This window comes from Pithys albifrons, chromosome 14 (assembly GCF_047495875.1).
Source record: "Pithys albifrons albifrons isolate INPA30051 chromosome 14, PitAlb_v1, whole genome shotgun sequence".
NCBI classification, from domain to species: domain Eukaryota; kingdom Metazoa; phylum Chordata; class Aves; order Passeriformes; family Thamnophilidae; genus Pithys; species Pithys albifrons.
In genome coordinates this window covers 4989570-5014663 of record NC_092471.1, presented here as the reverse complement: position 1 = coordinate 5014663, position 25094 = coordinate 4989570, and the positions used below count along the sequence as shown (strand labels likewise).

The 25094-nt window shown below is 37.8% G+C and overlaps 1 long non-coding RNA gene across 1 annotated transcript in view; it reads left to right on the top strand.

Moving 5' to 3' along the window:
* LOC139678648 (uncharacterized) overlaps window positions 1-24005 on the top strand; it is a 60571-nt gene extending 36566 nt beyond the window's left edge. The window contains exons 2-3 of the long non-coding RNA XR_011699065.1: window positions 22691-22759; window positions 23957-24005. This is a non-coding gene — a long non-coding RNA (uncharacterized lncRNA). The remainder of the gene's footprint in view (window positions 1-22690; window positions 22760-23956) is intronic.
* Window positions 24006-25094: the final 1089 nt, after the last annotated feature.

Sequence of the window (25094 nt, the reverse complement as noted above, 5' to 3'; positions counted from 1 at the left end):
TCTCTTCCCTCTAACAAGCTTCAGCCTTTAGTGGAACAGGAAACTTCTGAGAATGTTTATTTAGCTTTGAAATCCTTCCCATTCACTTAACACAGCAAACATCAGACCTGTATGTGCTCTTAAGTATTAATAGATGAGGTAGATTTTTTTTTCAAGTAAGTTTGCAGTAAAATTTCAAGCACAAAAAGCTTCATAAATCACTTCAGAGCTCTCACCAAAGACTTGCAGACTTCTTGGCGTATTTTACCCCTATATCACTAGAATAAGAATAATTTAGGAAATTTCAAATAGAAAGAGTGCTTTCCTTAAGGCATCCTTCTCCCCCATTCCAAAATTCAATGAATGCAGCACTGGTTTGTGTTTGTTAAGAAGAATAGCTTTAATCAAGCACTTGAGATTTTTTTACATTCCTTTTGCTGCTGGTAAAGTTGTATTTCATTGATATCTTTAAGTATAACAGAGTTCTTTGTCAGTGTTTTTTTTTATGTAACTCTGCAGTGGGTCCTCAGTATGTTGTATTTGATCTGGGTGGGATGTTACCCATCTTTCAATACTGGGATGTAAAACATAGAGCTGTTAAATTAATTTTATATGAAAAAATCCCTTGATGACTGAGTAGTATATAAAAATATATATTTCTGAAAACTTTCCCAAGTTGAAAACTCATTGAATTTTACAGAAATACGGATAAAGTCCTGTCACTGTTGGCTCTGTGCAAAGATCAGATTGTGCAAAGGAACTATTGACAACCCTCAGCTGGCATCACAAGCACCACAATGTTTCCAACCTCAGTTCCTCACAACAATAAGTAATTAGTAATATCTAAGTAATGTAGTGAACTTACAACAGTAGCTCCAGGGTCCAAGAGTTAAATATGCCAACACAGTGCTCAGTGAGAAATAATTCCCTCAAGTTAATGTTTCCTTAAAACAAATAAAAATCAGGGAGAGTTGTTATTTTTTAAGACTCTAAATCCCCATGGTATGATGTGTGCTGGATGCCTAAATGCTACAGTTAGGGAAGACTTAAAAAAAAAAAAGGCAAAATAACAAATAACTTATTTAAATAGTCTCCTTAATGATTTATGCTTTGCAGTCATTGTATAAAAAGTCAAGTTCTTATTAAATATTATGATTTATTTGTAAGTAAATAGTGTATTTCTCACTACTGTGCAGCAGAAACAAATATCAGAGACAAAAAATACTCTGTAGAATGGCAGTTCTTACACAGAAGAGATTATACATGTCCCACAAAGACAGCTTTTGATCTGCAGTTAAATCAGTTCTATAACAGAAAAAAAAAACAAACAGAAAACCCCAAAAAACCAAAAATCCAACCCAAGCCAAAGCACAACTCCCCCAAACAAAACAAATACAAAAAACCCCCAACAAACAAACCTATACAAATTCCCATCCCCAAATTAATCCCATTCATCATCTGGTGGTTTCACAGAAAGAGGTTTTCAAGAATTACTTCAAGTGCAGTAATCTTGTTGGTAACATTTTTATTTCCTTCAGAACTTTGAATGAGCCTAGGAAATGTCTGCTACCCTGTGGTTTGAGTGAAGTAGGGATTTCAAACACTTAAAGCCTTGAATAATTGAAGACATTCTGATTTTATCAGATTTTTTTATGAACTCGGATCTATGCCAGTGGTTGTTCAGAGGATAAATCCAACCTCTCTAAAGTACTTGTGAGAAATTTCCCAGAGGTTCCTGCTATAATGTTAGTATAGATTGTTGTTGGGATAAAGATATCAAACACCTACAAGTTTCAAAAGAACCAAACCAGCATCTTTACTCTTTGTATGCAGGTAAAGGTGTGTCTGTGTTTCTTGAAGTAATATCTCTATTAACACAGAAGGTTTTAGTTAATATTTTAGGATTAAATCATCTCCTAAGTGTTTTGTTCCTTCTGTGTCAGTTACCAAAAGCACAGGGCAGTGGTGACTGTGTGTTTTTCATGTTTGGGTTTTGTGCTCTCAGCCCTGTTCATGAAGCTTTAATAGGCATTTATAGAAATAATGCAGGATGAGACACCTGTAGGTAATCTCTGCCTAAACAAAGCTGCAGCAAACATAACTTCTTTCAGCACTGACAACATAAAATAGTATAAAACTCTGTTCATGCTTTGAATTCAGTTCTAGAAGGGTCATTTTCCCCTACCCTGCCCACCAAATTGAGATTTCCACAAGTATAGAGGTATTTTCCTCTGAAGGCTGATGATACAGAGCTGATGTTGTGAGCTTAAGGAGCCAAGGATACCACGAATGGCACTGCTGAGTCCTTTCTTTTCACATTAAGTACCACTTTACAAGGAAATTTACACGCACCTCTGTTGGTTGTAATACTGTTTAATTTGATGATGCCTTTAAAATTTGTTCCCCAATGAATTCTTCAGAGACTGATTTGATTTGCCTCAGTGCCGAAAATCTGTTCCTCTCCTGCTTTCCAATATGGATGGAAATAAAGCTGTCCAGTAACCACAGAGTTATGATGTTGGCTGTTAGTCGCCTTCCTTTTGAAGAACAGGGAAGGTTAAATCAGCTTCTGAAGATCTTCAATTGTCAATTTTTATCTGATTCCATAATAAAAGTTTAAAAATACTCTGTGTTTTTTTTAGGGAAATAGTGTTAAATTCCATGTTACAAGCAAGTTCTCTGTGTCCATTATAAAAACACAGATAAAACCAGTGATGAGGATTGATGGACAGCTCCTGTAGATGTTTTTGTCCATAACTAAAGTTATGACTGATTCCTTGGACTGGATATATCAAAATACAGTTTCTCCTTAGACAGTTTGCTTGAGATGGAGTTTATTTCAGTGAATGAGCCACTGGAAAACTACAGATCTGTGTTGTTTTTTGGCATTTTGAAAGTTACCTGCTGTGTGACTGTAAGGTGTCAGTAAAAGGATGAAGCACAGAGTCCTCAGAGCACATGGAAATAGCTGTAGGTCAGCTGGTAGGAGCTACTGGCTTGAGAGTGATTTTAAATTAATGATATTTGTGAGAGGTATTCATGTCACCAATTTACAGCCCCTTATGTTCTGACTCTTGGGTCCCTTAGAGCTGATTAAATGGAAATAGGATTCCTATTTTACAGTCTGGCAGTAAGTCCATCATATTTTTAGAAGAAGATACACTTTCCAAGAGGCATTCACTGACTCACGATTATACTGAGTTTCTTAGCTGGCAATTTCAGATACTGTATAACGAGGAAGGGAGCAAGACACCATCATTCCCAAGCCATAACATTGGAGAGGAGATGAAAAGGCATTATACTGGCTTTAAATAGATTGAATTTTTGTGTGAAGTAAGTTGGAGCTTTCTTACTGAGTGGTTTTTCTGCAGTACCTCACCCAGATGCTCCTTTTCTATTCTGCAGCATCAGTAAAGTGACAGGACACAGCACTGGGAAAATGGGTTGTCTCATGTCTTTTAAGAGATAAGTCTGTAATAGTGGTACCCATTTCACTGGGTAATTTACTTCCAAACCCAACAGTGTTTATAGAAATAATAATTATGTTGTATTGGAAAATGGAAAGTCTTGATTTTAGACTCATTGGTAATGAGGAAAGAAAATAATAATGACAAAATGGTCGATGTACTCACACTTATAACAAACATATTTTAAAGAAGAGAAAGCATGTCAGAAGTAAAAAAAATTGAAGACAGTTATTTGTTTGTAGCCTTGTCATTATAATAATGGTAGATATGCTTTTTTTGAGCACTCATAAACACCATTAGATAAAATATCTCAAGCAGATTGTCACCTCAGACATGAAGAAGAAATTGGGTTGATCAAACAGCTGCCCCTGTGGCTCAGCCACCAACTTACACTTGTGGAGAGGCATTTAAATTTTATTTTAGAAACCAGCTGTGGGTTTGGTTTTTTCCTACATTCTCCTGATTAATGATGTTCAGTAAATACAAGCTTGAATTTGGTGTATTTAACTCAAAATCTCCACAATGAGTCGAGCTGTAATTGGTGACCAGTTTCAAGGGAAATGACTCTTTCCTGCACAGGGCAGAATGGTTGGCTGTGTTATAAAATAAGAATCAAGCTTGAATGAGCAGCTCTTAGTCCCACCAGCAATGTTTGGCTTTTCATCCTGTATGTCTGAAGGATTCTCTTTGGTATTTAATTAAAATCTTTTAGTGTGTTTTATTATATGATTAATGCTGATGTCACTGATGACTATAAAGACTATTATTTTGCTTTTATCACTCAGCAATTGAGTTTTGTGTGTAATTTACTGCTCCACCTTTTATTATATAAAATAGATCAAGGGAAGCTTCCATTAATCTTTTTCTTTTTGCTGTAGTTGACTTTTTACAGAGTGAATGGCCATCAGTGGAGGCAGGGCATTAAAAAGAGCCCTGACAAAGAAAATTTCACTTGCTCAACAGCTTACTTGCAAAATGTGTTTGGAATGGTGAAGAAATCAGTTCTCTAGAGCCACTTTAACACTGAGAAACTTGTCAAGTATTTAATTACAGTGTGACTGGTAATACACATAATTTTGTTTCTGCTACTTTTTTGCTATTCCCTGTATCTTCACAGCTACTATTTAATAAACAGCAGTGGCTTGGTCTTGTTTATTAAACAGATGCTGCCCTGTTTGGGTGCCATCAAAACTGAAGGGTAACTTTATCCATTCTTTCTAAAACTAGAATTCTTTTAATGACTTAGCACTAAAAAACTTAACCATTTATGCCTGCCCAGTACAGTAGTGATTTTTAAACCTCTTTACTCCCTACATAGTGCAGAGGAATTTTAAGTTTATAGGATTAATTTTAGTTACCAACTTTGAAGATTTCTACAGTCATAAATGTCTGCATTTTCCTTTCCCAGCATATTTAACAAACTACTTAAACTGTGTTTCTAAGTTGATTTATTTGCTTGCTTTGTTCAAAGAGTAGTTGCTCTACATTTGAATGCTAATATACATTTTCGTGGCTTCTTGGTAAGCAATATATCATTAAATAAGTTTGCACATTAATTATGTTTATATATTCAATTAAGAAAATGTATATTTAGCTGATATTAATGCTCCATCTCCAGCTTCTGGTACTTTGAAGTAGTCTCAGCTGCAGCTGGTGGTTCCCCCCAGGCATAAGTAAAATTTGGTCAGAAATAATATATACAATATATATATAAATTTCATATGTAATGTATATGCTATTATATTGCCAAAACTCAGAAAATGCAGGTTAATGGGTTGACAGCAAGTCTCCTTCAAGGACAGGAATTTTAAACTTCAAGGATTAACTTACTGGTGTGGTCATCCCCTTCTTGTGAGCCTCTTAGGTCAGTTTGCTCCTCTTCTCCCTCTTGATGCCTTGGGTGTTCTGATTGAATCATAAACTTCAGGTGACTGAAGAACATGAACATTAATTCTACCCGTTGTTTTCAATATGATTTCATAGGAACCTAATGCCTTTTGAATTTGTCTTTCCTTTGTCAAGTGAACTGCATCACACAAGGGAAGATTTCATTTTGTTTGAGTCCTTCTCAGTGGCAATTTATTTATCTTTTTTTTTTCCCAATACATTGGAAATATTTGTGAGTTTTTCTAGTGGTTAGAATAGTATTTTTATGGCAGAGTTACAAAGCACAGTGTAATTCTGATGCTTTCCCATTGCCCTCTGAGTAAGAGTCCAAGGGAACACCAGTCCATGTTATTTTCCTGATTATGCATCCTTGTGCAGATTGAACCAACTGCATGCTGAATTCTGGTAGTTACTCCAAAGAAAATAGTTAATGTTTGTGGAATTTTTGAGGGGAGGAGACATCCTGAACTCAAAGGATTTATCAGAAGACTTTACTTCTGCTGGATGAATGTTTTCTGCAGCCTGTGTGCACAGCATGTTTGCTGCTCACTGGGGGGGATTGTCTGTAAAAATCAAGGTTCCTTAACTCGGTGTGGGACCTGCAGGAGGCCTAAGGAAGGAATAAGAAAGTGAGGCATGAATTGAGTGGCAAAGCCTGAATTAATCAATTTTTCTGTAGAAGCAAATCTCTTCATGTCTCCAAAAGAGAAGGAAGCGACTTAAACACCTTAAAATAATGTGATCTCTGGAATGGATATGAAATTCACAGGAGAAGAATCTATTAAAATCTAACATCAGACAAAAAATACTGATTGCAGTTGACTGGCTACCTTTGACCTAAAAAAAGACTAAGCCAATATTTATGCACTTCTCCAACAGCTCTCATTGCTGATCACAATTGCATTGACCAGTTGTGCTGCTCATTATGTCCAGAATATAAATCTTGATCAGCACTTTAATTTACCTATTTATTATTTCCCAGCTGAGGTACATTATCCTCATCACATATTGCAAATCTCCTGTTCCTGCTTGTTTGCAGGAGGGAAGGAATTCCAGAGCATCGATCTTTCTTTAGCAACTGACTTTAACTCTCCACCAACCTGAGGCTTACACAAGTGGAAAATTACTTCCTGCAAGCAGTTGAATTGCATTTTTGGTTAACATATCAGGATCTTGCAGTTTGTTACTGATCTAGCTCACAGATATTCTAATAGCTTAGTGGTTTTCTATGTAAGAATAGACAATGTAGTCACAAGTGGTGTACAAGCAATTTTGAGGTGGTTGTGAAAAGGGGAAAAAAAATCCTTACAAATTGACTTTCTGAAACAACACACAACATTTTTATTGAAAGCAAGGCACGAACTCTTGGAATGGATATATTCAGGTTTAACCTGGATAGCCCTAAAAAATGTTTTATGAGCTGCAGTAATTTATTTTTTATATTGCTGAGCATTAGCAATTAAATGCATTAGAATACTATAGGAGTTGATATGGTGTAAGGATGTGGCTAAACAGGGAAGAAATGGTTGCAGTCGATGCATATGTGGGGTCACATGATGAACTTGAATTAAATAAGAGTTGTTTAATCTTACTGTTTATTAAGCAGCTACTCACTTGTGGGCTTGGGTTTTTTTGTTGTTTTTTTTTTCCAGAAGTATTTTATAGTGCTTCACTTTGATTGTATGCATTTTGTTCTACCTCATGTAAAACTGTTCACAATCTTTTCCTTTTTAAAAGGAAAAAAAAATAGATATTTTGGAAAAGTCTGTTTTATTTTCTTTCACAAACGTTTTAATAGCATTAGAACACATTACTAGTTTTTTGATTTATAAAGCTCTAAAGTGGTTAAAGTCTTTTATTCAGAAAGCTTTAAATGGCTTTGGACATACTTTTAAGCCTGGATTACATGGCACCCTATTGAGAGAGCTGGGAAATGGAGCTGTGGCTTGCAGGAATTGGAATCTGCAGAGAAATTCTCTGTTATTCTTGGCTTGGCCCAGAGGAGGGAGGAGGCAGAAAAGCGAAGTTCCCTCCTGGAGGGGTTTGATTTGGGGTTAGCAGGCACCAGCTGCTGCCCCCTTGGACATGACTTGGTAGTTACAACAAAAAGACTTTTTGCAGCCTAAAATGCATTCCTGTGACACTTAAAATGCATTGTACTGGGAGGGAGATGTGATGGAGGAGGAATTTCTGCACGGGCCAGCCTTGAGGAGTCCTTGTGCTGCCTGTCCTGCAAGGCTGGAACAGCCCCCGCTGTGGTCGGTGGGCAGTGCCATCCTCGGGGACACTGCCCAGGGCTGGAGCAGAAGAGGCTTTAAGTGAGGAGTCACATCTTGGGAAGCCTGGCTGGGAATTAGTCTAATTAGGTTTGGCCAGAACCAGGTAGGACACGAAGACACAGCAAAGGAGCCACAGATAAATTATGAAACCTAAAGAAAATTGAAGGTGTGGAGGGAAGAGTGAAAACTTTATTTAAGCTACCAGGATTCCTGTACTTGCTCACATGCAGTAGAGACTATTCTGTGGGTTGTGCTTTAAACTGGGGCTGTAACTACTAACATTTTTACAGACTTAATGAACAATAAGAAGCAATCACAGCAGCCTCTAGAAAACCTCTCTGGGGTACATGGGCTCAGAAATACTTGTTTTACAAAGGATTGTTTTGAACACAGACATCCAACAGACCCAGAAGAATGGTTTTCAATATTTTAAGTTAGAATTGAATTTGTTAGAAAATTTTCATGAAATATCTTGATCAATTCTGACCCTTCTCTCCCCATTCCAACTCCTGGTCTTCAGCAGGACTTTCTGCTAATGTGACAAGTTTATGAACTTCTGTCTAGAATCATCAGAGTGCTGCAGGTGGATGTAGTAAAAATGGGGAGTGACTACACTAAATCATGTACCTCTCTGTGTCTCTGAAATAGTCCAAAGTGATGTACAAGAAGTGTCTTCTGAATTTTACATAAAAACATCTTGCCAAAGGGATAAGTAAGGCAGTTATGAGAAGCAGGATGATTTTACAAGGATTACAGTCTTGTTCACTGTGTCTGGTTTGGGATTAGTCCCACTGGACTCTGGTGGGTGCCTCTGGGTGCTGCTGTTATCATTACTGTGGGTAATCAGTGGGAAATTTACCCTGTAAGCAGAATTCATTAGATTTAAAATATTTCTCTGTTATAAAGAAAGCCAGCTGTCTTTCCAAGAAGAGATGAAGAAGAATAACAGTGAAGTTTGGTGTGTAGGATCTGGTTATAAGAATCTGGTGCTGTGATACAAGATAAATTGCAGGCATGTTACAATTTTAGGACTAGGGAAAGTGGCACTGTGGGGACCAGGGACACTTATCAAATAAATACAACCAAACAAACCCCAACCCAGGCTGTTTACTTGATAGCTTAGAGTCTCACTGAATGATTTGGATGGTAGTCTTTGTCATCCCATGCAATCAAAGAAATATCCAGTAGCACTTTCAATATCAGCTGAGTTACTCATCAATTCAATATTTTCTGAATAATATTGAACACATTACAGAAATGAAATATATCCTATCACTATTATTATAGAAATTATGAAATAAAATGTTAGTGCAGTAAGGCAGAAGCAGACCTAATCCAGTCCTCTCAAATATAGCTGAAGTATGGGTAAAATCCAGCAAGGAATCAGAGCCTGTACAGCTGAATGTGCTCTGAGCGTAACTGCACCCACTGAGAACACTCTGCTACCTGGAATGTCATCATGTTTTTCCTCCCTGACTCTTAGTAGTCTGTCTAGATTAAACATAGCACTTCAATAAGGACTGCATAGTTACACTGAACACTGCTTGATTTCTGCTCTGAAAAGCTTGGGTTTTGTCATCATTATTAACTTAATGCCCATTATGATTGTAATTATGGCCACAGTCCCCAAGTACTTCATCTTTGCTGAATGTCTTTATTAAAACTTTGTTATTGCTTTGACAGTGCACAAATTGTGCTCAGGATTGCATAGATGTGTGAGCCTAAAAATAATTTAGAAACCTTTCATCAGAGTATTCTTGAAGTTATATAAAATAGTGTCCTATTTTTGTTCTCAGCTGTGGCTAACCCACTGTACTGTGAAATAAAGAGTAAAAAGGAACTCTTCAGGTTTAATGCTGGAAAATGCACCTTGAGACAAATCCTCAGGGTACCTTTATCAGGAGGGGTTAAAACTGTTGGTTGATGAAGGTAGCATCTCCAAATTATGATTTTTTCAAAGATCAGTATCACTGCTACAGCTGGAATGTGTTTCTGAAAGCTGCGTCTTCAATTTTTTTAATGTTTTCTAATATCAACTATTGGATATTTCCAAATAAAAAGTCACTTTGGAGATGTTCTTTTCAAATCAGCAAAATTTAAGGGCAGAACAGTCTTCTGGGTGGTTTTAAAAGGCAAGGCACATAAAAATGATTTTGAGTTCTTGTTTTCATGATAAAATGAATTCAAAATTCAAGGCTGTTGTTTGTGTGTGATTGGATTGTAGGCTGCAAAGTGAACGTCACTTGTCAGGGGCCATGAAAATATAAGTTATCTGAGAAGATGAACATGTGTCAGGTTATTCAAAGGATGAACAAAATGTTAAGGCATTTCTGGAGTCAGATTTCTGTTCTGGCTGGGAAATCATTCCCCACAGCTTTTTGGACGTGGCCCTCCAATCCCTGTCCTTCCCTAATGAGCATGCTGCCATTGATGAGGTTTATTACGCTTGGAAAACACAAGGCAGGGGACTGTGCAGCCAATTAACCTTTAGATGGAGCTGTTTCTCCTTGGATGATGTGAAGGTTGCGAATAGTGTACCTAAGAAGTTAAGTAAGAATGAACTGATTTGTGCTGCAGCTCAGTAAAAGGTTTTATTGTGTTGTAAATGCATGTTTATCATTGCCAAGGAAAGCACAGTGTGCACTGTTCATACCTGTTCAACTATCTCTTAAAAGAAAAACAGTGATAAGGAAAAGGATATGCATACTAACATTTTGGAAAATATGCAATTATAATCTGTATAACTCAAGTTGGGAATAGTTTTGTGATACCAAAAAAAAGTGAGTGCTGCATGTAAGATAATGTTACAATTAGTGAGCTGAGCTTCAGAGCATTTAAATATTTTCTTTGGAGATGAGGAAAATTTGTGTTTTCCCTGTGAGTGGCAGGGTTTTGGTGGGAGTGATCCTCAAAAGGGTAAAAGCTATTGTTTGTTTTCTGTCATGATTAACAGAGGCTTCTCTCATTAACAAGGCTTTCATGCTTTATCAGCATTAACTCCAGCATACCCAAAGCAATTCTACTCGTTGGTCCTTGGGAAGTTGTCTAATTAAATTCTAATTAAATTCACTCTTTGAATTAAGTGCCACTTCAGAAGGATGTGTTCCCTGACATGTGTAGTTGCAGGTCTCTGCCCTGCTGCAGGATAAACATGTTGGAGTGCTCTCCAGATTCCTGGTGCCCTCCAACAGCTCCTCAGCTGCTCCAGAGCTCCCAGTTAATGTGGCCTGCAGTGCTCTGGCTGTCAGGAAATGTGCATTTGGCAGCGGGCTCTATTAATTGTTCTGGCAGCACTAGCAGCCTGATTCTGCCTTTTTTGTACTCCTCTGAGTTAGGGGGAAATCCCTGATTTGATGAGAGTGCAATTTTCCCACAGGGATCAAGTGTCTGGAGCTGACCTGTTGGCAAAGGAACAGTGTATTTAGCCCAAGGACATCTCCCTGTTTTCTTGTATAGTTTGAATTGTTAAGAACAGAACTGACCTGCTGGGTACATTGGTTCACACAGGCCAATATTCAATCTCCAGCAGTGGCATCTTAGACTAACACTGTTTAGGGCAGTTGTGTGAGCTGAGTCACTTTTGGTTAGCCTTTCTCCTCATGGCCCTTCTGCATCCACACCTGATGTATTAGGGCTGTAAGATACACCCCTACCTGTTCACCTTCCCGTGTGCTTTGGCAGTGCAGGATCGTACAAATACCAGCTCTGTATTCAGATGGATGATGTGTTGCTTTCTTGAATTTGGAAACATTGATTGTATATCCCCTTCAGCCTTGTCCTTTCCAGGCGGAAGAGATTTGGTCTTTGTGAAAGCAACTGTGTTCCATCCCCTTGGAGCACTTTAGTTTCCTGTGTTTGCCACCACTGTGTCCTCTTGAGGCAGAAGCACAAACTGCACCCTGAACCCACAAGAAGGTGTATCCTACTGGTAATTGTTTTTGCCATTACTTGTAGGCAGCAATGTGCCATGCAATGACCTACCAGGTCAGGAGTTTGGGACTTTTCTGGGCTTGGTCTCTGCCTGGGCCACTTTTGAAATGTTCTCAACAGCTGTCTGGAGGTCAAGTGACCTGGTGTACATTTGAGATGAGTGTTTCTGATAAAAGCTTGATATTGGAAACTCACTGCCTGTCAGCCCACAGTCCTCAGTGGCACATGGGAAGTTCTGTGTCAGTGCAAAACAGTGTACCCAAAACCCCCAAATCAAACAAAAACCCTAACCCAAACCAGCTATAGGAAATGCAGTTATACATGATCCAGTTATTTCCATTTTTCATCTTTGAAACAGAATTATTCTTAAATGAAGACAGTGTAACCTCAAAGCATTAAGAAACTTGCAGTTATTGGGCTGGGGATAGACACTGTGGAAGGCAGTTAAAACATTTTTAATGATTTAATTTAACCATTTTAAATATAAATTATATTATTTAAAATTTAAAGGTGTTTTAAAATTATTAGGTGTCAGGCGACTGATTTTTATTTTATTTTCAGCCTCACTAAAGACTGTTTCTGGGAACAGCACATGCATTAATAAGTGACTGAGATACGTTCTTACAGAGAGCTTTTCTGCCTCTTGTGTTCCTGCACCAGCTCTGTCTGGCCAGTGCAAGTGAAATAGGCCCATTCTGTAGCCCTTTGGATACAGCAGAAAAAAGGCCACACAAGTAAAACACTTATTAAAGTACCCAATGCTCTGCCTTTGCAAGTGTGTTTATAGAATCCCAGAATCCAGTCGGTTAGAAAATGAAAAGCAGATTTGTGGTACTCTTACCAAGAGGAATTAAACAGGAATTAAAATCTTCAACTCTTTTCACTGATAATGTAAAACTCCTGAGAAGCAGAAGATTGTCCAATAACAACAATAAAGAGGAGTTGTGTCAAATGAACCTAAACCTGCTCAATGCTCTTTGGAGATGTAGATGTGGGAGATGGTTCTGGCAACTCAAGATAGTTTGAAATACAAGACACTGACTAAATCCTGTTTTCAGTTTAACTGCCAGTGTGCTCTGTCATTACATCTTCTTGCCTGTATGTTATTAAGTCTTTCTTTGTTTAGCACCTGCTCCTCTCGACTTTTTGAAGACCTTCCACAACCTAATTCAAATGCTCTCTCTGGCTCCTGGTAAGATCCCTGCAGGTTGTGATAAAGCTTTATTAGTTTCATTAGCCTTTCATTACGGAATAATCAGAATCATGCTAACAAATCCTCTTGTTATTGCTGTATAAATCTTGCATCGTAGCTCCTTGTTTCTTATTAGTGAGTAGCTGAATGTTCTGTAAGTGCAAGAGGTAAATAAATCATTGCTGGGTAAAGGCCTCTCAGGCTTCTATTTATTCCCAGCCAATCCTGAAACTCTTCCTCAAGCCTTTACTCATATTTATCTTCCATTAATGAAATAATTGAGTAGCTGCTTCACCTGTTGGCTGGCAGCATCCTCGAAGGCTCCCAGGAACTGTCTGGAACAGGATGTGCTGGGAAGAAGTGCTGCCTTTTAAAGCCCAACCTGTGAGTAAGAAGCAGAACTTCTTTCTTAAATTTGTATGTGCTATGAAGAGAATTTCCAAGATCTTCTCGAACAGAGGCATCTTAGGTGGATTTTTCTTATTCTACACCTACACAGTGTTGTAATTAAAGAAATTACAGGGTGACAAGATGACTTCTTACCCTCTAAAATAATTTACCTTTTGATACAATAGCAATTTAGAACCACTTCAGAGCTTTGATCATTTGGAGAAAAAGCATGGAATCAGGCTGAGACTTGTGACACAAGGGCAAGCTAAGTTTCAGTTAAAAGCACTCAATAACTTTTGTGATCTTTTTCCTTTTTTTTATTTACAAATGCGATTTCAGCAGGAACATTTTTTGTATAGTGAGCTGTGCAATGCATACACTTGCATATGGTGTTATCTACTGTGAAATTAATTGCATTTTGTGCTCTGCTTACACAGCCTAGTGCTCTAATCAGCATTCCTGCAGACTTCTGGATGTTGGATCATTTTTAGTAGGTTTTTAGAAAATACTTATGATTCTAGAGATGCCTCTCTGATAATTTATTACCTTGAATTGGAACATGGATTTAACTTTGTGCTTGTGCTCAAATTCTGATTTATAATCCTGAAACAGTGCCCTGAACAGCAGCAAGTTAGCACACAATGATAGAATTCCAGGGTGAAAGGGAACCTCAGGGAAAATCTACTCCAACCTTCCTTGGCAAAAGCATAGTCCATAGCCCAGCATTCTGTCCAGCTGCATCTTGAGTATCCAGGGTTAGGGAATCCATCACTTCTCTGGGTGGATTATTCAATGGCTGATTGTTCTTGTCCAAAGTTTTCTGCTTGTGTCTAGTTAGGATCTCCCCAGGTCTAACTTGTACCCATCACCCTCCTTTTTTTCCATGTGACTCCTTGTAAACAGGAGTCCCCATCTTCTTTGGAGCCACTCTTCACGTACTGGAACAGTGTCTCTTCTCAAGGATGAGCAAACCCAGTTCTCCTCAGTCTTTCCTCACATGGCAGGTTTTCCTCACTGTAGTGCACTGTTACATCCCTGCATTTACAGAACACAAGATTAAAGATTTGATGTCAATAGTTATTTTTATCTATTTTGAGCAATACCTGAGCTGCTCAGGAATGCTGGATAAGGACTTCTCTTCTCCTGCCTAGTGATGCTGACAGGTCATGCAGCTTTTATTTAATCTTACAGGCAGTAATGTTGGGGGGGTTTGTTGGGTTTTTTGTTGTTTGTTTGGTTCTTTGTGGGGTTTATTTCTTTGTTTCTGGTAAGAAAAAATATCCTCAAAGAAAACAAAACCCAACAGCAAACCCCCTACATTTGAAAGGATGTGTGTATTTTTAATAATTTAATACAGATTTGTTTAGACTACTTAAGAAGCTGTGAGCAGAATCCTTCTCAAGGTCATATTTTGGAAGGATGTTCCTGTCTGGGGAAAGAGGGAGTTGGCAGGTACATTTTATTTTTTATTAATTGAAATTTCTGGATTGTCACCCCAGTTGTTGGTAGCTGTTCTCTCTTCCATCCTGCTCATTGTGGTAAAGAGATAATTTAATGTGCATATGTTGCTCTGTGTGTCTGACATTACCATCCTGTTATTCTGCTACAAAGCAGCTCATTCTCTACTCTCTGCCACTTCAATTTGCCTTTGTGCTTTTTGCAATCAAGAAACAATGTTCATTGTATTTTAATACTCGTGTGGTTGAGCCTATTTGAAAAAAGATGTGTGATTCTGTTTGTTAAAAAGGATTGATTGGCTGTTGCCTCAAGAGATTTCATTATTAAGATTTCTGGAATGCTTTTCATCAGCAAAACACTATTGCTGAATGGCAGTGAAAGCTGCTGCATGCAAAGTTCAGGGCTCAACCCACTTTATTTCAGAGGACAGCCTGATGTACTCAGATAGATGTTGTCACTAGTTCTGCATCTTTTATGCAGGGATGAAATGCCTGGGGGCTGTTCATCAGCACTAGGAAGGCACTACTCTCCATTTCTGGGCCCCCTGTTGAGATGATGCAGTTGCAAGATTCTTATTGCAAAACTTCTTGTACCTTATTTCTCTTAAATGCTCTTCTCAGAGTGATGTACTTGTTTACTTGTAAATCCCTCTGCGTGTGCACATTCATAGTTTAATCTTCCTGTGATTCAGACACTGTCCCACTCAAATTTTACTTTTCTCATGGGAAATAAAAGCTTTAATTGACAGACTGGGGTCTGTTCAGATTTTGATAAACTTGTTGAATTCTTGGATCACTTGTTCTGTTTCATGATGAGATGTATCTTAAAACTAAGGATTAAGGTGGGGAGGCAGAGTTACTTCCTATTGTAAACAGACTCTTGTTCAGCATCATCAGAAGGAAGCTAATTTACATCAAAAGTAAAAGGGAAAAATATAGAACAATCATTTTGAATTATGTGAATTAAGAGATATTTGTCTTTATTTCTAGTTTTAATCTTTGGGCTTATTTGTTTCAATGTATCATCTACCCTTTTCCACTCTAATTAAATTCTTTTAGTAGTATAAATATTTAGGAAGTTAGAAGGCTGGGCAAACAAATTACTGAGCTAGATTACTCTGGAATTTGATTATATTGTTTTCTGCTTTCTTGAACAAAAGGAATGAGGTAATAAAGGTGGACAGGAGAACTGTTTGGTTTGCACCAAGGCCTCTGAAGGGCTCTGGGCAGTTCCTCAGGTTTGAGAGTCTTACTCAGGTAACAGTGATTGCTGCAGTGAGAGCATGAAAGGGCTCCCAGAGCTGAAATCCCAGCAAACATTGATCCTCGTGGCTTTTCCAAACCCCCAAAGTGACACACCTGTGCCTCTCCAGCTCCTGCCTTTTTGCTGGATGGCTGCACTCTAAAAACAGTGTTGCTCGTAGAAACACATTTGCAATTCCACATACCCTTCTACTTATACCCAGTAAATTCAGGATTTATGGCTTAATTTTCTGCAGGGTGCAGGAGGAGAAGGTAAAAGACTTTTGAGAAAAGAAATGAAGATAAAATAGGGAGATTTCAGCCTGAAGAGAATTCTCCCTTCCTTTCTGGTCTGCAGTGTGATTTCTTAGAGAGTAAAAGCATGTCCTAAAATATGTCATTTGTCAGTGGTTCCATCACTCCTTATTGCTCCTTCTGAATAAAAAAAAATCTAAAAAAAGAAATTAAATACCTGAGTGTTAAAACTGGTCATTGCCAGTTTTATTAATCAGCCATTTGATCTGATATGTGGTGACTGGGAAACAGAAATCATGTCAATTGGTGGGCAATAAAGAAGCTGCTCTATGTACTGAGAACACCTTGTTGATGGCCATTGATCAAGTTTCAGTTGAATTATTGCATTTGTTATGGTTTGAGTAGCTGCAAAGGAAGGCTCAAGATCACTGGAGAGATGGCACTGCATGAGCTAAGGCAGGGTTTAGAAGCTGACATTTGTATACCTTCTATATTAAGTGCTAACATCAGTTAACCTTTCTCCAGAGTTTACTGTTTCCTGGCAAAAGGAGGTTCTAGTGTGTCACTTTGCTGCACACAGAGTAGATATTCTTTTACATTTCCCCCCTTGTGGCTGCAGTGATCCATCTGACTGTAAAAGTACACACTGCTGCAAAACTAAACAATTTTTGCAGCCTGTCAGTGTTAATAATTTGTTCCATTTTGTCATAAGAATAAATCTTACTTCAATGGGTTTCATGAAAAGCTAAGCATAGCACAGGAGATGGAGAATTGGGGGCCAGGTAATGATACAGTGCTTTTCTCTGAAAAAGATTATTCCTGTGGAAGACTATGTACCTATTTTAGTGAATTTGTATCATCTTTTTTCTAACTATTTGACATTCTTGAAGATTCTGAAACTTTTCTTGCTTTTATGAAGGGATACATGCCTAGTGGGAGAAATGTAATTTTCTGGAGAAAATAAGATCATAATGGAAGTACAGTGTATTCCTTCCTGAAGGTTTGTTTATTTTGGGCTGTGTTTCTTTGCCCCACTGTATTTATTTTAAATTCCATTGAAAAGTTTTGAGAAAAAACATTAATTCTCCTTCAGGTCAGTTGAACATTGATTCAGTCCTTTAGAAACTAATGCTTCAATGAAGTTTTAATTGTTTTGAAATTCTGGTTTAAATTGAAGTTCAGGCAGGGAAAACCTTAATTCATAGGAGAAGGAAATATTTTTCATCTTCAGATATGTTGCCTCACAGATTTTGCTGAGTTTTCTGTGTAGTCTTTCATGGCTCTTTCATAGTAGACCCATGCAAAATGCTTGGGAAGTTTGTTCATTACATTTAACTAATTATTTTCTTTTAACACAATGAAACAATCAGTGAGACTGTTGGGAGAAGAAAATTTGGATTTAGAAGAGAGATCTCTATCTTCCTCCTCATTTGTTTAGTCTTTAGGGGAACTCTGTATTCTTTTCTCCCTATTTTCTTTTTGCATTTTTTCTTTCCTTCTGGGGTCCAACATCAGGCACATTAAGGTGCTTCTCTGAATGTCTGCCAAAGGTACTAAATTACTCTGCTGCTCTCACCAGAAGATATTATGGCAGCTTTTGGAGAATCAGCTGGAGGAGAGTCTGTTGCTGCAATTTTTTCCTGTGGGATGCCAGGATGATGGAGTGTTCCAGGCGACCACATGGAGCTATGAGCAGTTTGTAGTCTAATAATTACAGTGCAGAATCCTGAGTGTACAAAGATATGGCATTTTACAAAGTCGAATTAAAGCCTGCACGACTGGGCACATTTGGTTTCACCTTCTATATTTTGAACTTATATTAAGAGATTTATAGAATGGCACATACTTGTCTGGAAATTTTCATCTACTGCAAAAGCTTTATGAAAACCAGTAGTGGTTTGTTTTGATTGTTTGTGTTGGGTGTTTTAACTGGCAAACAAACTAAAGTGTTTGAAGAAATAAATGCTCCTGGTTTCAAACCTTTCCACATAATGCATCAGAAATTTCTTACTTTATAGTTTCTGTCTGGACCTTTTCTAGTTTAGCTATCCATATTTAATCAATATTTCCTGTGCAGATTTTCTCCTGTGTAGCAGGATACACAGACACACTTCCTTTCTGACTTTCTTGTAACTGCTCTACTGCTCAAGTGTTTGGGGATCAACTAATCTTGAATACAGAGCAGTCTACCAACAGTTTTTTCTAATAGATCACCTCACAAAGCCATTAATGGGAGATAGCTCCACTTCTTACTTGCTTTGTAGGCATCTGTGTCAAGTATTTTAACAAATTGTTATATTAATACTTTGTGTTAAATAAACTCAAATAATTAGGCCATACCTGTGAGATGCATTTGATTCAGATTTTATTGTCTGGCACTCACGAGGTTACAGCTGCTGAACAACAAAACAGTCTCTCAAAGAGAAGCAAAGAGCCAAGTTCTTTGAAAATCAATGTTTTGAGTTCTCTTGAGTCTTATCCTTTGAAGTGTGCATTTAATTTACTACTTGTCTAGTGGTTAAGTTCCAGTCTGGCTCTTCTGAGCTAAGTGAGCTCAGCCCTGTGGCTCAGCAGGCACCTGCTCACACAGAGCCAGAGGCTGCTGGGAGTTCAATAGTATTTTGGTTTGGGTTTTTTTTTCTCCTATGTTTGCTGGTTTTCCTCCATTTCTTTCATTTCAGGCTAAGAAAAAACTCATGTTAAAGCCTTCAGTGGTTTCAGAAATGTCTAGTTAGGATCTTTTCATGCCTCTTTGAGGGTGGACACTGAACATACAATATTCAGTGTCCAGCACAGGACACCACCATGTCTCAAGACAAATATCCACATTCCCTTGCAGAGATAACTGGGAGAAGGTTTAAGCCACTTTGAAAGAAATACCTGTAGTTTGAGTCAGCTGCAAACAGATTAGGCCCTCGAAGATGAGCTGAGCTCTGGGAGGCTGAGGAGGGTTGTACTCTGCCTGCCTTAAAAGCTGAACTTCCTAATAAGCTTGTAAAGGCCAGGAATGCTTCTAACAGCTTCTGCACATGTATTATGTAAACAGAAGGGAAGATTTAAGATTGCCTGAGACTTTGGATGATCCCCACTCAGAAAAAATGAAATGTCTGCTTGGTGGAATTCATCTTGGCTTTATGAGACAGAAAAGGATGAGCAATATTGCCATTTAATCAAACGTTTCAGAACAAAGTGTTTGTACTGTGTTCACTTCTTGGAAATTATTTTCTTTTTTCTTTGATGCCTTTCCATTTTTGTATTGTTTTAATTTCCTTTTACTTTATCTTCTGCTTAATATCAATTGAGTCTTAAGTCTTTTTACCCAGCTCCTGTCATCTGTGCTTTATGACAGGAATGCAGCTCTTTTAATCAAAGTGGACCAGATTACTGAGATGGGGACCTCTTAATAAAGTTGCAATTTTAGGGATGATCAAGTATCATAATAGAAATATTCAAGTAGCCATGAAGCCTAAAGTAATTATTTCAATCTTTAATGTAAAGTTACTGAATCTCCATGATTAGTCAGCTTCTGCATATATCCAAAACTCATGGATTTTTGTGGCTTGCTTTATGACACTGGGTGGTACTAAGCTCACGTTTTCTGGGAAGGTGTTTGAAATGTTTCCAAAAGAGAGTCAGAGACCTTAACCAGATAGTGAGTGAAGGTGGAATAAGTCAACTCCTTTGGAAACAATGTCAGTTCAATTTATTTTCATTAAAAAACACTACAGAGATTTATAATCCCAAAGTATCTGTAATTTATAATGCTCACATTTGAAACTTTAATTATATCCTTGTTGAACCAAACACTGTGTTATTAATTATCAAACAGCAAAAGCTAATGCTTCATTACTAAAATGAGCTTTATGTGTGCACTGTGTCTTTCTATCTCAATTCTGTGCTGGAGGCACAAGGGGGTAGATGTGCAGGACACACAAATGGAGATTGAACTTAATTTCTTTGTACCTAGTACAGAATATGCCTCAGTATTGGCAAGCAACTGAAGTCCTGTCCCTGCAGTCCTGCCTATATACATCTCAATGACAGAGGTGAGCCAGGTTTTACTTCAGAAATATTTCAGGAACTTCAAATGTTCCCCACAAATTTTTATTCTTGCACAGACAAGTGTAACCCATTGCCTTTACTCCTAATTTTTTAGGTTAGCAGTTACAGTCTTCAGGATGTCTTAGTGCTGACCAGTAATCACTAATTTATTCTCTTAGCAAATAGTTTATTGAATAGTTATTAGATTGATTTGAGACTTTAATTTTTGCATGATAACTGTTAGTGACTCTCTTCCTGTAGACTTTTGAATGGCAAAAACTTCATCTGCCTTTGCTTTGATTTGAAAATGTAAAGGAAAGTGTCTCTCAGACATGAATTTTATTTACTAGTCACACCATGAGAATTGTCATTCAAATATTGCTCTGTTGTCATAAATAATTCTATACATAATCAATACTGAATGGCATAAGAGAGTCTTTAAATTGAAAAAAATGTAAAATTGTTTAACAACTGCAGCATTTCTTCAATCTTCTTAATAATGAATTTAGTTGTTTATTTCAGGTGTGCATAATTTTTATGTAATTCTATAGACACGATTTCAGCCACCACCCTGTATAGTGCCATACTCTTTTCTTTGGTTTTTAGAAAAAAAAAAAGTTAAGAAAGCCACTACTGTCAATAGAACTGTCATTCTGTAGCATCAAACTTGGACCACAACATCTTAATGTCTGAGCTGTGCACTCTTGGATCCATCCCCCAGGAAGCACAGATTTCATCCAAACCCTATGGGAGTGTAGGATATAATTTCTGGGCAGTTAGTTAAAATATATGATTAGGATTTGTGATGGATTAACCCCTCTGTGTTGAGTGTAGAAGGACAGGTAAGTGGGCATAGAATTAGAGTGGAGTGGGCAGACTGTGATATAAAAAAACCTGATAAAAGCACCTTCACAATGTTTTTAACAAATTTTTTATGCTCTTAGGCTAGTGCTTGCTTAGGTGACACATCTTAATCTGTCTTTATTTACTGTGTCACTTTACTATAACATGGATTATTTTCTGGCATTGTATTCAGTGTGGCCTTTATCTGAGGTGGATGGTCTGCAGGATCACAGGCATGTTCTCATGGGTTTAATTCACATATTTGCAGCAAAGGCAATTATGTGTTATAAAATATGTATCTCTTTCCAGTTTCTTTGATTCTTTATTTCTGTGATGTCCGTCTCTGTTCCACTTCCTCTGAGTTTCACCTCATTGCCCTTGGGCTTCTCCTCTCCTTCATTGCAGGTTTTTTCCCTGCTGGAGTTCTGAGGGATTGTCTTGCTGTTGTGCCCGTGTTTTGTTCTTTAGTGACCTCTGTTTCTTCTGCTGCTGAACTCAGTGTTTCCCTTTGCTCCTCCCCAGTGGGGTTAGTGCCCCATCTCCTGCCTCTCCTCTGACTCCATTCTTTCCCTGCTGCTGAGCACAAAAAACTTGGAGTGGAAAGGTAGTTTAGCCAGTAAACTGATCAATGACAATTTGATAACCTTCCTCCCAACCTGGAACTCCCAAACTATGAATTTTACTCCAAAGTGTCAGCCAAGAATGAATTCTATAGGAAGATTTAGAAAAGGACATAGTAAAAAGAGCAGAGAAAGTCACCCCCACAGGGAGCAGCTCCCATTGTATCTATTTCAACAGAACATTAGGTCTTGAAAGCTGTACTTCTAAAGCTTCCTTGGAAAATAACTTTCTTTTATTCTCTCCAGAACTTTATGCCCTCAGGGCAGATCCCAACACTGCCTAGCACACTCCATGTCCCAGTCCCAGCCCAGGAAAGGTGTTCCCCTTGCCTGAATTCTCCATGTGCTGCAGCCACTCCTGAGTGCTGGACTGACCTTACTGCCTGGCTGGGAAATGGAATAGGAATTTATGCTCCTGCTGCAGGAACTTGCATTTACTGAAACAGAACATTGTGGTCAGGCAGTGGGGTTTGTATGTCAGTAAAGTGGCGTTTTTAAATATACTGGGCAGAGTGAGCACTGTGTTTAAATAAGATGTTTTGTTAGGGAACAGTAACAGTCTTGGGAACAACATGCCATCTGGGATAGGTACTGTGCTTGCAGAACTATGGAAAATATCTCCTGTCAATCCCAAGTGCATCAGTGATGCTGCTGCTGTAGAAAATAATGCAAACCCCCAACTAATAACCCCCTCCATCCCAACAACAAAACTCTGAGATAATTAGCCAACGAGTTTGAAAAAAAATTGATTTTAAAGCAGTGTTCTGGCACTAGCTAATTGTCACATACTAAAGTAGTAGTTAGAAGGTTTCCATTGCTGCACTTCCAGTCACTGAAAGATCCAGATGTTGCATTTTTTGAGGTATTTGGGATGCAATGACTAAAGGTAGCAAGGGATGAAAACCTCTTGGTACCATACACTGTGTCCAGCTGAAGAAGTTCTGCCCCAGGAATTGCCTCAGGAGCTGAGCAGGTTGGGTCAGACAGGTGACGACTTCTTCTTCTTTTTTTTTTTTCCTAATATTGGATTTATGTGAAACAAAGGACAGACTTTATCAGCCCCAGGAAGACCATATTGTTCATTAGTATCTCTCACATCTCTTTACAGTGTGCATAAAAACAACCCTTGGACAGAAGACTATGGTTGTCATCTACCCTTGGCTGCTTTAAAAGAATAGTAAGAAGAGAAAAAGATTTATGCACATTCTCGATGTGGATTTGTATTTTTGCCTCTCTCCTGCTGTGCATACAGATAGCTGATATTTCTGAGTTTTCCTTTTCTTCTAGATACATAAAAGATAACTGATACCTATTGGAAAAATGCATAAATGGCTTTTGCTTAAAGAATGTTTTTGGATACAAGAAAAGTAGTTCATATCAATACACATTATACTTTCCTTTTTAACAACTTTTAGTTAAGCAAAGTTGCCCAGGTAAGTAATTTTATGCCTTCCAGGTAGAGTGATGAGAGAGAGGGGTACAAGAGGTAAGAAAGAAGGATTTGCATAGGGGGAAATCCCCCAGTAATAGTGAAACCAGTATAGAAATTGTAAATATTTATTCAATTTTACCTATTGCAATAGTACAGGATATCTGTACTCAATACTGCCTGCTAGAAATTAATCTGAAATTAATATTTCAATCCAGGAATCTTCTATAGTGTCTTAACAAGTGTGCTCTAAACATCATGTTGTTTTGGATGGCATGAAAAAATTGCTGCTTATTTCAGGAATTTCTTTCTCCTCATGTGATGGCAGTTGCTGTCTCATGTAGTTACTTGAGAAAAAAAACAAAAGAAAATTGCAAATTTATTTCTCTAATCAGGTTGGAATGCTCCTTGGCCTTTCTATTCAGAATGTTCTGGTATAACTGCTTTGTTAATGTTGTTTTCTTTTTTTCCTGATATTGTTTTTTCTATCTGGCATATGCATAGTGAATAGCAAGAGAAAAGAAAAAGTAGGAATAGATGAATTGCAGAAGGACATATTTTTACATGTTTTCCATGACTGCTTCTTTGTTGGAGCCTTAAAGCCTAAGGCCATGCATTTGAAGTGCCTACTACTTTTGAATGTCCATTTAAATATTAAAGTACCTAATTCTTAAGACATGTTCTGCACACAGCAAAATGTGACTCTTTAAATGTATTTCAAATGGGATATCTGCAACCAGTAATAATTTCTGAAAACTGATTACTCTCTCTGTGATGTAGGGATACATGCTGTCCTTCTTTAATGTAAGTCTGTTCCTGCTGATACTGGAGAACTTACACTGTAAAGAAACAAATCCAAATGTTGAAAATTAAAGTAATTTTCCCATTATTTATCCCACTTTCTTATTCATTCTTTTCCTTCTTTTGTCATGGTAAAAAATGGAGGATGATTGGAACACCCAAAGGGCTGAAATAATGATCTCGATGGGAAGTTGGTGAGTTTGGGGACACTGCTGTTCTATAAATGCCTTTTGTGGGTCTGTATCAATCTCTGTGCCAGTGGAAACTAAAGCTCTGCAGTAGGTTTTCCTTGCTACCAGTTCAATTTACAGATGTGGAGTAACGACAGTAGAAAGAGAAAATGATGAAATACTGTTATTTTTAAGCAAATGTTTATTCATGAATTCCCCCTCTTGTGCTGGTCCTGTGTGGCTGCCTGGTCTCTCAGCAGGGGGTGTGAGGAACACCCCACGCTGGGCCACAGGCACAGAGCAGCAGGGCTGAGGCATCTGGTGCCCAGGCACAAAAAGCACAGCTCAGCTGGAAGAGAAAAAAAGGCTAAATTGTTCTTTCACCAGTTTTAATATGACAGGGAATAAAGTTGCTTACTGATGGAATATGTTATATCTGATTGATGCTACAGGAGGTTTGTTGCTTATGAAGGGATTTAAGAAAAGTCTTTTCCATAAAAGAAGTGAACCTTATTTCGTGTTTTGTCCTAACAGAGTTCTCTGGGCCTTGAGAGATGCAGTACAATGAGAGCTGAAGAGGTTCCCATGTTAATGCTCTTTGGAAATATGCAGTTTTCCTCTCTCGTTCACTATGACATGTTATTGCATTGTTATCATCAAGGTTAATTTGGGAATTCTGAAGTATTGACTTTTGCAGCTCAGGAAAACCATTCTTAGGTTTGGGAAAAATTAGAAGGTGATTGAAGACATCATAGACAGTGAAATGTTTATCTAATGCTTTGTCAGTGGATGTTTGATAAGTTGATGTCTTGTTCTTTCCCCAACATAATCATGAGGTGTTTACATTTGTTTGAACTAGACTATGTTATTTATAAGCAGAAAGAAACATAGATGGTTTGCGATACGTTAATTAGATAATTCTTGACATTACTTCTTTAGTTCTAGAGATGAGAGAGAAGTTTCTCTGGGTTGTGCAAGGATAACATTGCAATGCTACTTTTAATGTAAACGTACTTGAAATAATGTAAATGTAATAAAGCATGGCACCATGAGTTTATTTGGAGTCACAAATATCAGATAGTAAATTTGTAAGTTAACTTTGTAAAAGATAA